Consider the following 12,875-nt stretch of genomic DNA (forward strand, 5'->3'; position numbering starts at 1 on the left):
TAGTAATTTGCATCTATGGAATGACCAATGATGTTGAACATTTTTTTATATGTTTGCCATTTCTACTTCTTCATCTATTCATTTTAGATGCCCATTTTTGGATTGGGTCTTTAAATCTAGGAGGGGAATCTGATTTTTTTGAGTTCTTTATATACTCTATGCATTAGTCTTTTGTATGAGGAACAGCTGACAAAATTTTTTTCCAATACTGTGGGTTGTCTCTTCACTCATTAGTGGTTTCTTTTGCTATGCAGAAGCTTTTTAATAAGATGAGATCCAAGTTGTTGATTCTTTGTGCTATTTCCTGTGCAATCAGGATTTTGCTCATAAAGCCTTTGCCTACACCTATGCCTTCTACCTATTCTATCTTTTAGTAGATTTAGTGTTTCTGTTTTAATATTTAGAACTTTGATCCATTTTGATTTTTTTGCTTAGTGCATGGTGAAAGATATAGGTCTAATTTTAATCTTCTGCATGTGGAAAGCCAGTTTTGGCTCCCTGCCAGCTGAACTTGTCTCCTTGACCTCCTGCCAATTTGAACTCAGCAGCCTCACCCTGACACTGGCAGCCACTAGATGGAGCCAGCCCATAGCTGTTCTAAATTCAAACTGCATAGCCCCTCTCCAAGATGGCTACCAGCCAATTGCCCTCTCCTGGGGGATGTCTGAACCTGAATAACTCACCAGCCACTGCAGTCTGCTGTGTCCGCTGCTCAGTTCCACGGGTGCGTTTCTCTGTGGGTCACCAGTAGTTCCCATGCATCTTCAGATTCAGGCCACCACTCCCATGCAGTGAATCAGGGCTCAGGGAGAAAGTGTCTCTCTCTTCCCTTTCCCCATGAGCTTCAGTTCTCACTTCAGATCCTTCCTGGGTCCTGGGGACCCACTTCCCTACTTCTTCTCTTCCTCACGTTGCTATATTCCAGCATCTGGACACCAAATCTTAGAGAGGCTCTTTCTCTGCTGTTCCCCACTCCACCATCTTCCCAGAAGTTGCTCTAGCTCCTTCTAATCCTTCTCCAGCCCACAGTCAGGGGTCTTTTTGCATTGCAAATCCATGTACTTTGTGCTTACAATACTTACATACAAGTATTTTGCTTTTGTAAGACTTTGATGTATAATATACCAGGAAAAAAATGTACAGATGTTCAGTACAATTTGATGGGTTTTGACAAATAGACATACCCATTGAAATGATCACCCCAAATAAGATATAAAATGCTCCATTAGCTCAAAATTTTATTGATCCTCCTTTCTTGCCATTTTCCACCTCTTCTACACCCCAGAGCCAGCCCCTTCTGATTTTGACTATCATAAATTAATTTGTCTTTTGTGGGTCTCATGCAATTATAGTCATACAGAATGGACTAGTTTCACTTAACCTATTAAAGATTCTTCTATGATAATATATGTATATTAATAGTTTATTCCTTTTCATTATTGAGTGTAAATATTATGTGGATATATGCCAATTAATTTATCTGTTCTCCTGTTGATGGACATTTGAGTTGGATCCAGTTTGAGGTTATTTTAAGGCTGCTATGAACATATATGTTCAAGTGTTTTGTGGACAGTTTTTGTATCCCTTGGGTAAATACTTCTTTGTAGAATTGCCAAGCTATAAAGGCTTTGATAGTCTAAATTGTTCGTAGCATGAAAAGTTAAACCTAAGGCCCTGCATGGCCTTGAGCACTTCTCAGAAGTTGCTCCACACCCTTTCCCCTTCCTTTACCTCTGAATTTCAGCCCCTATGTGCATGCTCTTCTCTCTGGCTGAAACATGTTTCCTTCCCTCCTTCCCTCCTAACTGTGGCTCATCCTTCAAATCTAAATACCAGCAACATTAGGTGAAGCACAGGCATTCACAGCTCTGTGGTCATGATGCCTGTCTTAGTCACTTTCCTACTTGCCGGGGCAAAATACGTGACACTGTGACTTGAAGGAGGTTTATTTTGGCTCACAGTTTGAAGTTTCAGTCCATAGCTGTCTGTGTCCAGAGCAGAACCAGCTTGGTGGAAGAGTCTGGGTGGAGGAAAGCAGCTCACATATGGCAGCCAGGAAACAGAGATAGAAGGGTGGAGCGGAGGAGGGAGTTAAAATGGTCCAGGCCATGGCCCCAGCCCACACTTCTTAATAGCAATTTAGCCATAAGCCCCTACAATCCAATCACTTTCTAAAAGGCCCACCTATGAGTGCTGGAGACTTTTGGGGGGACATCTACATAAATACAAACTGTAAAGATGCCTGGCACTTACTGTGGTCTTACATTGATATGTATGATTATTTGTTTCACATTGTCTTCTCACATAATAGCAAACACCATAAGGAAGAAGTGTGTCTCTTTCATTCACACAGGGCTTATGCTAGTTTCTGGCACACGGTGTTACAATTTAGATCCAGAATGCTCCCCAAACAATCCTGTATTAAAGGCTTGGCCCCCAGCTTGGTCTACTGTGAGGTGAAGGAAACGTTAAGAAGTGAGGTCTACCAGAAGTCTGGTCATGGTGTGTGTATTTAATGGAAAAGATGGGAACCCTTCTCCCTTTCTCTTTCTTTTCCACTTTCCAGCTATGAAGTGAGTGGTTTTGCTCCACCACACACTCTTGACATGATTCTGCTAGGATGTGCTGCTTATCAAAGGCCCAGATCTATGAGGCCAATTAACCATGGACTAACACCCCTGAAACTGTAAGCCAAAATGAGTCTTTTTCTACTTGTGAGTTGATTTATCACAAGTCCTAGTTATAAAGGAAGGAAACTGGCTAACAGATAGGCTAAGCACCCAATAAAACATTGTTGGATTAATGAGTGATGACTGTTTTGTACCCCAGCATATATTCTAGTCTATGCTTTGGTAAAATCTCATTGAGAAAAGACACCCTCTGTGTCTTCACCATGGCTTTTTCTGTGGCCTGGACTCAGCCAGAGGGAAGAGCAGGCAATCAATTATGTTCTGGAAAGAGCAGACTTTAAAGTTAATCTTAATAGTTCTTGTCCTAAGCAGACCGTTATGTAAGCAACATTTCTGCTAAATAGGCTGGTGATCCACATAAGACAATACAGCAATACAGTCAACCAACGCTCTACCTTGAACTAGGCCAAGGTAGTTTCTTGGTTTTGTTTCTCCCTTAGTTTTCTTTGAGCACCACGTACTGCAAGTGTTCTCAAGATATTACTGTGTTTCTTGGAAAGCACAGATTTTTCTTAGCACAGAGGTGTTCCAGGAAAAAATAAAATCAGAAGATAAAGTGCTCTGCAGTGATGTCTGCTTCCACATTGAAAAGCAGCACTGACGGGGCTGGGGATTTAGCTCAGTGGCAAAAGCGCCTGCCTGGCAAGCGCAAGGTCGTGAGTTTGGTTCCCGGTACCGGAGAAAAACCAAAAAAAAAGAAAAGAAAAGCAGCACTGGAAGGCTTTTTACCACTTGCCTGACCAGAGTGGAGAGCGGATGAGCTAGAGAAGCCTGTTTATTCTCTGTGCTGCTATTGTGCGCAAGGCTACCCAAAGACGTATTTAGCTATGCTCTCCATCCAAAAATCCCCACTACCTACCATCATCGGGCCATTAATACAACCCCACAAACTTCACATCACTCCAGTTTCTCATACATAAGTACCGCCCCAGGTTGGCTCTTTGTCTAGAGTGACAAGCAGGTAAGTGTATGTAACTCTTCTGTAGCTGTTGTGCCTTTACAAATGAGTATGAAAACTGATTGAAGAAATTGATAGTATTGAAAGGACTATTGCATTAGAGAAGACAGCATTACATTTTATCTCCACTGGATTACTTTTATTGATACCATGAAATGAAATTACTATGTTTTAAGAATCAACAAACCCCTACCAAAAGATGAAATGCATGCCTAGCCTTTAAGTAAGGATGGGTGATCTTTTCTCTTCAGAGAGAGTAGAATTCTTTGCAATCTGCAAATCTGCTGGGAGAAAAATAGCACAACACTTTAATGAGTAACTGGTTAAGGGGGGTGGTGTTTGTTTGCCCTTTTACTTCTATGATGTTCTCTATACCATAAGCTGTTGGATATTTTGGGCTTGCTGTCCCATCATTTGTGATTCTCAGAATAAATTCTCAAAATAAATCTCTTTCTTCATGTACACACACACATGTGCACATACATGCATGTGTGTGCATGTGCACACACACACACACTAGTGGTTCCGATTCTCTGGAAAACTCTTTAATGGAAATTGTGAGTCTTTCTAGCTCAAGTGTCTATTCACTACTTATATTTCACTTCATTTTCTTCTTCCCATCCTCGTTCCTTCCTTCCTTCCCTCCCTCCCTCCCTCCCTCTCTTCCTCCCTCCTTCGTTCCCTCCCTTCCTTCCTTCCTTTCCTTGGTCCTCCCTGCCTACTCTCATTTTCTTTCCTGAGACAGGGGTAAGGGAGAGATGACAGGCAGCTACTCTGGACAAGTTGGGAACATTCGAAAGTGAGTATCTATGAATTTTTGTATCCAGCTCCTTTTATGGGGATATTTCTCCCCATGTAGACTCCTGGAATCTGGTTCACTCCCTGGCTGTCTTTGATCCTAACCTTGGACTTTCGGGCCATGGTTTTTCCTGTCCTTGGATGGGAGTCTTATGGAAAGGTAGTTTAGGCTTAAGGATTAAGTAAAGGGAAATTATGTAATTCTTACAGTTAATCACATTACCTGGCACCTTCCTGGGCCTATTTTCTTTTTCTTTTTCTTTTCTTTCTTTCTTTTTTTGTTTTCCTTTGGTGGGGGGAGTATTTTTAGACAGGATCTCACTATGTAGCTCAGACTGGCCTTGAACTCACCAAGTAGCCCAGGCTGCCCTCAAACTCAGAGCAATCCTTCTGCTTCAGCCTCCAGAGTGCTGCGATTACAGGCATGTGCCACCACGTCTGGCACCTGGCAGCATGGACCTTGCTCCTTCCTCTTTTATTGCTTGGTCTTTCTAATCCTGTATCTTTTTATTGTTTTTGTGTTGTTTTGTTTTTGTCCTTGCTGTTATTTTGTTATTTTTTTCTCTTTAAAATTAAAAAAAAAAAAATTGCCCTAGGCTAGCTGCAGAGGCCGAAGCTGCCTTTAGAAGGGTTCTTTATTGATCTTTAATAAAGCTCTATGAGGCCTTCATCCTATCTTTTCTCCATCTAGTTCCTGTCCCTACACTGGAACTACAGGTTTCTGTCTCCATCTCCTTCCCTTTCTCCCCCTCCCCTCTCCCTCCCTCCCCCTCCCTGTCTCCCTTCTCCCTGCCCTCCCCATCCTTTGCCCTCTATTCACGCCCCATATAAAGCAATGTGAACTTTGTGAATTACGTGACTGGGGATGCCCACAGTGAGGGGCTGTGGTCTATATTCCTTACTTTTGCTGGGAGTAAGAAACCTTTCTAACTAACGATTTGTACTACAATGAGATCATGCAGATAACATTATCAAATTAATAAAGCCAAGTAGTGGAGAAATCTGCTTAGTTCAAGGGACTTTGAAAACCAGTTCCTCCTTCATTTATTAGCTAACAGCTGAAGGCAGAATTTCTTGTTTTTTTCTATTTTTCCGTTTTTCCCCTTCCAAGTGAGTGATGCCATCACAGCTACCTAGAAGAACAGTTTCCCACAATGACGGGGGTTCTGTGACGTCACTGGGGTTACCAAAGCTCGTGAGGAAGTTTGCTATCTGTACTTGTCACCGGATATTATGAAGCAAATTTTAAGCTTTTTGGGGAAGGAGCTATTCTGTGAAACTTTTAAAATTTCCTAATTTTTAACACAAAGACAGTCTGTTCTATCCACCAGAAAGAGGATGCCCCACAGCCTCAAGGTAGTAAATAAGCAGGGTGGTGTAAGAGAGATGCTTCTACTTTGGGGATACTTGGTCGGTCATCTGTGCCCAAACAGTAACTGTTAGATAGGCTGGTGACTATTTTTCAAGCAACCAGACTTGTCATGGAAACTTTGAAACCGCCCACTTTATCTCTGAAGCAGGGCTTCTCCCACGGCAGTGAAAACTAGAGGTGTTGGTTTGCTGTGGCTGTCATAAAGAATCACCACAAATGGGACGCCTCAAAACCTCAGAACTTCTTTCTCTCCCTCTCTCACAGCTCTAAAGCCCAAAGATTCAAAATCAAGTTATCAGCGGGATTTGCTGCATGTGCAGGTTCTGAGGGAGAATCTCTCTGTCCCCTGCCCCTTTCCTAGCTTGTGCTGTTGGTGCAGCCCTTGGCATACAGAGACAGCACCCCAGCCTCTGCCTCCATCTCTGTAGCCTAGCCCTCCTCTCCTCTCCTGTCCTCTCCTGTCCTCCCTTCCTCTCCTCTCCTCTTTCTCCTTGTCACTGGATTTAGGGCTCACCCTAAACCATCATGATCTCATCTTGAGATGACCTTTAACTGGATTATATCCGCAAAGACTCTTTTTCCAAATTCAGTCTCAGTCACAGGTTCCTGGGGTCAGGATGTGGATACATCTCTGGGTGGGTAGTGCACGAGGTAGCCCACTGCAGTGAATCAGTGTTGTTGATCATCTGACCCCACATTTCCCCAGAGGTGATGGCTGGGAGCACTGGCTCTTTCAGAGTGGAGACACATGGAGTCCTTACGAGTTAACCCACTTACTGCTGTTAAAGGTTGGACTGTGTCCCCTTCAAAAGTCATTTGTTGAGGTCCTCATTCCCAGTTGCTCAGAATGGGACTATCCTTGGAGGCTGGGTCTGTAAAGAAGTGATTAAAGTTAAGGAGGTCATGGGATAGCCCCTAATGCAATACAATTTGTAAGAAGAGATTAGGAACACAGGAAAAACCCAGCCATGCACGAGACAGGGAGAGAGGCCTCAGGGGAAACCAGCCTATGACAGCTTGATCTCACATTTCCAGCCCCCATGACCATGAGAACGTACACGTCTGTTGTGTAAACCACCCAGTGTGTGGTGCTTTGCTATGTAGCCCTGGGAAGCTCACAGTCGCCAAGAGCCCACTTTGCCGTGTGCTGTACCAGTCCATGGCAGGGACTGCTGAGTAGAGTTCCCTCTGTAGCCCGGATATTTAGCTCACCCCACACCCCCAAAGTAAAGCTATTCATCTCTTCCTGATATCTCAGGCATAGGATTTGTTAAAGACTGGAGTGAAAAAAATAGTTCATTGTGCCCCTAAATATAAAAGGCTGTAGCGAATGACAGATTTCTTAGAAGGATAATAACAAAGATGCCATGAAAAACTGGGAAAGTAGTGAGAGCACAAAACTCAATCTGGTGTGGGGAGGGAGGACTAGCTCTTAGAAGAAGTGACATTTATGGTGGGATTTGCTGTTAATCAGAAGCACATTAGGCAGAATACTCCAGGCGGGGATAAATAAGTCTAGAGCCAAAAAATATTCAGCACAGCAAGAGGAAGTTGGGAAGCAGGCCTGGGGCAGCAGGAAGAAACTAAAGGGTTTCGGCAGGAATGTTGCCTGTTTTCGTGTGGGCTAGAAAGGGTGCTTTGATTGCCGGGTGCAGCATGAGTTGTGGGTGAACAGTGGAGCCATCAGCGTGTTAGGAGGCCGTCCCAGGGGTCTGGAAAAGGGTGACGGTCAGGATTAGAGTGATGAAAGTGTAGAAGGAGAGAAATGGAAGAATTAGAGGCTATTGAGGAAGCTGGGGGAAATAGCTCTTTTCATTAGTTAAATGTGGAAGCGCTGAAGAAGAGAAATGGATCAAGGATGATCTGGGTAAGTTGCCGGGTAGTTAAGTTGTTTATTTTAGGACATATTGGAGATGCTTATCTGGGGAAGGGACCCGAACCCTCAGGACTCCTGTGGTTGTAAGTGACAGTGACATAAGGATCAAAAGACTTAAAGATAGAAGCTGACCTGGTTCACACTCTTATTTCTCTGTTTTCAGCTCCACATGCCCCCCCCCTTGTGACTTGCTTCCCCCATGAGGTAGAGAGAAGGTGGCTGTTACTCCACCTCACATCTACACCTTTCCAGCCTGCTGACTTCAGAAGAGCCTCTCTCTCCTGGCAACCCTATTTCACATCTCACTGTACAAAGTTTACCCCCTCGCACTCAACCTTAACAGTCCTGATATTGGGAACATCTTTTAATAGTGGTATCTACTTTTTGGATGTTATAAATTGGCAGTATTATTTCTTGGTGACACAGAAAATAATTGTGCTTCTTCTCCATGGAGTTTTAGGTTCAGTGTCTTAGAGTTATAGAAAATCCAAGAGAAGGGCTGATTGGCTTGGTGGAGGTCTTTGTCACTAGGCTAATCTTTGTGACCTAGAAGCTGGGGTACCTTGAGTATCAGTGCTGGGGTTCAGGCCCACCCCTGTAGGCAGTGGTATAGCATGCTGTGATTGGAAATCATATCTGGTCTACACTGAATAAGGAGAGGCAATTCCCACAAATAAGGGAAATACCATAGGGAGCATACAAAGGTCAAGCCCAAAGACCACATAAAGATTGTGAAAAATGGGGACTTCAATTTAGAAATGCTAAGGTATGACGTGGCTGTTGGGAGTGGCTGGAGCTGGAAATTGGCCATATGTGTGAGGGCAGGACAGAGCCAGGGTGCCTCGAGCAGTCAAGCTACCTCAGTCGAGAAAAGCATCTTGCCTGGACAATTCAGTCGTTAGTTGCTAGGCAGTCTTGCCTCCCGTGATACTAACTTTGCAAGAGTATAAATAAATGCCCCTACTGTTGTTCAGGTCCTCTTGCCCATCAGGTAAAGAGGCAGCCTCCACCTGACCCAGCTCTTGTCTAACTTTTCCTCATTCTTGCTGCCATTCCTTCCCGGGGTACAGCAAGAACCCAACGAGTCGTGACCCATGGCTGCTGAGATACTCAAGTGATGATGTCCACTGTCTGCTACATTTCCAAGCTAGTGTGTAACTTTTAACTTCAGTGAGTGTGTTCAGGCTGGAGTGCAGGCCAGGAGGCTGACTGAGAGGAGGTGAGGGATGAGTAGGAATTGAGGAAAGTGACAGGGTGCTCAGAAGCCAAAGTGAATCAAGGTTTCTTTGGGGACATTCTCTCTATGAGGGATGCTGCTGCTCATTTGGTCTTTCCAGACCCAAAGCAACGTCTTAGAGCAGTGATTCTCAAAGGCTGGGGCCCATGCCAGAGCAGCAGCCACGTTGCAACTTACCAGAGAGAAGCAACCTTGGGGACCTGCCCAAGATGTGCTGAATCAGAAACTCTGGGGTGGGTCCCCGCCATTTGGATTTTACCAAGCCCTGCAGGCTAATGTTGGAGGACTACTAGAACAAGTTTTATGGAGCTAGACTGTGGTCCCATCTGTCTCAGGGAAGTTTGCATGTGTGCGTGCATTTGTGTGTGTGTGTGTGTGTGTGTGTGTGTGTGTGTATGTTTTTAGCACGTTTACTCCAGCAGGACTGGGTTTGGGCAGGTGTGGAGAGAGTAAGGGCATGCATTTCTATACAGCAAGCAAAAGAGGAAAAAAACTAGTTTGTTTCCAGTGTAGAATCCCTGCTGCTTGCGCATAGAATGCGCCTGTCTTGATATTTGAAGCAGATCAGTCATTTGACATCATTCCATCTTCTGTGCGGTACAGTAGTAAGTGCACCCTGATGGAAGAATGCAGTGTCTGTCCAGAACTGTCACCAAGTGGCTCTTCCACCAATATTTGCAGAGCTCCTGGGAGATGTTTACCAGGAACTCAGTTTGCTCTTTGACTTTAGTCCTAATGGTTGAAAATCTTTCAAAAATGGACCTTTTCTTCCCGTTAGAGGCTAAAATAATATCCGAAAGAACAAAGTTTGGAAACGATCCATCGTATTTATGGAATGGAGAGAGCTTAACATTAGCTCTTCAGCTGGCCTCAGTGGCACATGCCCATAATCCCAGCACTCAGGAGGTTGAGGTAGGCTGGCCTCGAACTTGCAGTGTTTGAGTTCGAGGCCAGCCAAGGCTACATGGTGAGTTCAAGGTCAGCCTGAGCTGCATAGTGAGACCCTGTCTCAATAAACAAAACAAAATAAAACAAAGCAAGGCTAGTTCTTTGACAGCACAGTGTCACTCTAACTTACATTCTGATTTGCTTTCTTGAGAGCAAGAGATGGGCATGGTTGGAGTTCCGAGTTCCTGTGGCTGCAGAGGTTTAAATGTGATCCCTGAATGTTACCTGTGGTGCATGGTGTCACGAGTGGCTGGTGTCCTGTTAATAGCTGACACATGAAACTCACCTGCGAGTGGCGGGGCAAATACATCAGGTGTGACAAGTTGTAAATTCTGTATAGACAGCACTTGGTTCACTGTTTTATCCCTAAGACCTACAGACCTAAGATCTACAGCACCAAAAAACCATGTCGGGTAAGTGAATCGCACTATAAATGTGATTTTTATAAAATCACAATCAATTGTAGTTGAATCCTGGGTCATTCAGGAACCCACAGATCTCAGGGATGTTATTCCCAGCATTAATTCTCACCCTCTGGACTATAAATACAGCAAGTGTAGTCAGCACTGGTTACTTAATTTACAGGGGCCAGTGCAAAATGAAAGTACAGGATTTTTAGTTTGAAATTTTTTTTCTTCTAGCAAAAGGTCTCACTATATAGTTCAATCTGGTTTCAAACTCATGGCATGCTTCAATCTAGCTTCAAACTTTCTTCAATCTAGCTTCAAACTTGTGGCAATCCTCCTGGCTCACCCTCCCCAGTGCTGGGAGTCCAGCTGTGCACCGCCACACCAGGCCAGAAATTACCTTTGAGATGGTCACTGGAGCAAGTTAAACCAAGCAAGACCTGTTTTAGTGCAGACCCCTGTGCTTCTGAATAAGTCACACCTTTGAAGCTGGCCCTGTACCTAGAAGGTGGAACAAAATTTTACCAGTCTTAATAACTTTCTTGGAAATTTTTTTCAAAAATCCTTCAAATGGTTTTATATACATTAGCTTTGTGTTTCCCATGCATGTCAGACAGATTTTCATTGATGTAATGAAACACCAGAGGCAGGCTACTCAAGAAGAAAAAGAGATTTTTGTAGCACATAGTCCTGGAGCTTCCAGAGCATAGCTTAGGCATGAGCTCAGCACTGGGGCTTATGATTGTTGACTACGTTAGTGGTGGACAGCAATGGGGGGGTGCACATGTGGCAGCAAGCAATTACATTGCCAAAGTGGGGTGGGGGTATAGAGAGACTAGATGAGGCCAGGCTTACGCTTTTATAGGAACTGTGATAGTTAACTGTGGTGGCAACTTGAATTAGAAAGCCCGACTGATTGATTTAGCACAGCTCTGGGAGTGTCCAGCGATGGATTTACTGAAGAAGGGAGCCCCACCCTGTGTGTGGGTGGTGGCAACCAATAGGCTTGTAGGTTGGAAGGAATAAAAAGGGAAAGGGGAAGGAAGTCTCACTTCTCATTTGGAAGAGTTCCAGTCTTCAGCATTGCCTTTGGACGTCAATCTTCAGGCTTCTAGCACAGACCCTCTGTCTTCCTGATAGAAACTTGCACAGGACTTTGCAGTGAGTGCCAGGACTTTGACTTTTGACTGGCCCCTCAAGCTCTTCCGTGTGCAGACGGCCCTTTTGCACTCTTCCACCTCTGATTCCATAGGCAGTCATTGGTAGGCAAGCCTACTTTGTAAATCTCTATATATAATCATATAAATTTTTATATTAAATCTATTCCTCTAGTGAAACCTGAGTGATATAGAAACCCTCTGGAAAGAACTAACCATGGTCTCATGGGAACTGCCTTAATCCCTTTCAAGAGCCTGTCCACAGTTGGCCTAAGGACATGCACTATGCCTCCCTCCCAAAGGACCCACCAGGTCAACACAATCACACCGAGAACCAACCTTCCAACACACAGGGACAAACCACACCCCAACTAACACCATCAAAGAGAAGAACACTAAAATGGAGGACATCTGTGACTTAATTGGATTGTTGGAATTCTTCTCTTCATGGAATATAAACATCTCTGCCTAGTTGCTCACACTATGTTGTGCTGAAGAGAAAAGAGTATATTTCCCCACCCACTGGCACCGGACTTGGCTATAAGACTTTCTTTGGCCCTGGACTGGACCGTCAGTAACTGTAAGCAGGGACTTTAAACCTGCTCTTATGGTCAGGCTTAGCTCCTACTGTGAAAAAAGATGTTCTGGGTATTTGCTGCCAAGCAACATGAGAAAAATTTGAGGTGGACCAAATCTCAGTCTGGAGCCCAAAGCAGAGATGCCCCCGACTTTGTCATAGACCTGGGAGGAGGAAGAAGAAATGCTTTTGGTAAGCCCCTGAGGTTTCAGGGTCATTTATTAAGCAGCATTCACATAATAGCAATTGACCAAGGAGGTACCCTTCATGTGGATCCTAGGAAACAGATATTCTGCTGTGGTTTTTAAATTTTGAGGGTGAGAAATAATGATGAGAGAGAATAGAAAAAAACTCAAAATTAATACTAAATTGTGTTGAATAATCCTGATGCTCAAATTAAGACACAAGTACTAAATAAACTTGGTATGAAGCTTTTTAATGAAAATTAAAAATTGAATCTGTTTTGGTGCATTCTTCTCAAGGTTCTATTCCTAATGTGCAGAGAACCTCAGAGTCCACATAGTGTAATATTCCAGTTATTAAATTAAAACTACAATATGCTAGCTTCTGTGAAAAGCACTTTATTGTTTTAATTCAAGCAAAACTCCCAGTGACCATATGAATCAGATTGTTAATATTATTCACATTCCAATTGTGGGAACAGAGGTTCAGAGAGGTTATATAATTCACTCAAGGTCACACAGCTTGGAAGCAGATGAGCTAGGATGCTAACCCAGGTGGAGACTGATCTGGAATCATGCATTTAATCACCACCTCTTCCTACACTGCCACTAGAGAGGAAAGTCCCAGAAAATTCAAGGTGTGTGTCTTTGTGTTGGACTTCAGTTCCCTTCT

Source organism: Chinchilla lanigera, unplaced genomic scaffold, assembly GCF_000276665.1.
Source record: "Chinchilla lanigera isolate Chin_1 unplaced genomic scaffold, ChiLan1.0 scaffold00004, whole genome shotgun sequence".
NCBI classification, from domain to species: domain Eukaryota; kingdom Metazoa; phylum Chordata; class Mammalia; order Rodentia; family Chinchillidae; genus Chinchilla; species Chinchilla lanigera.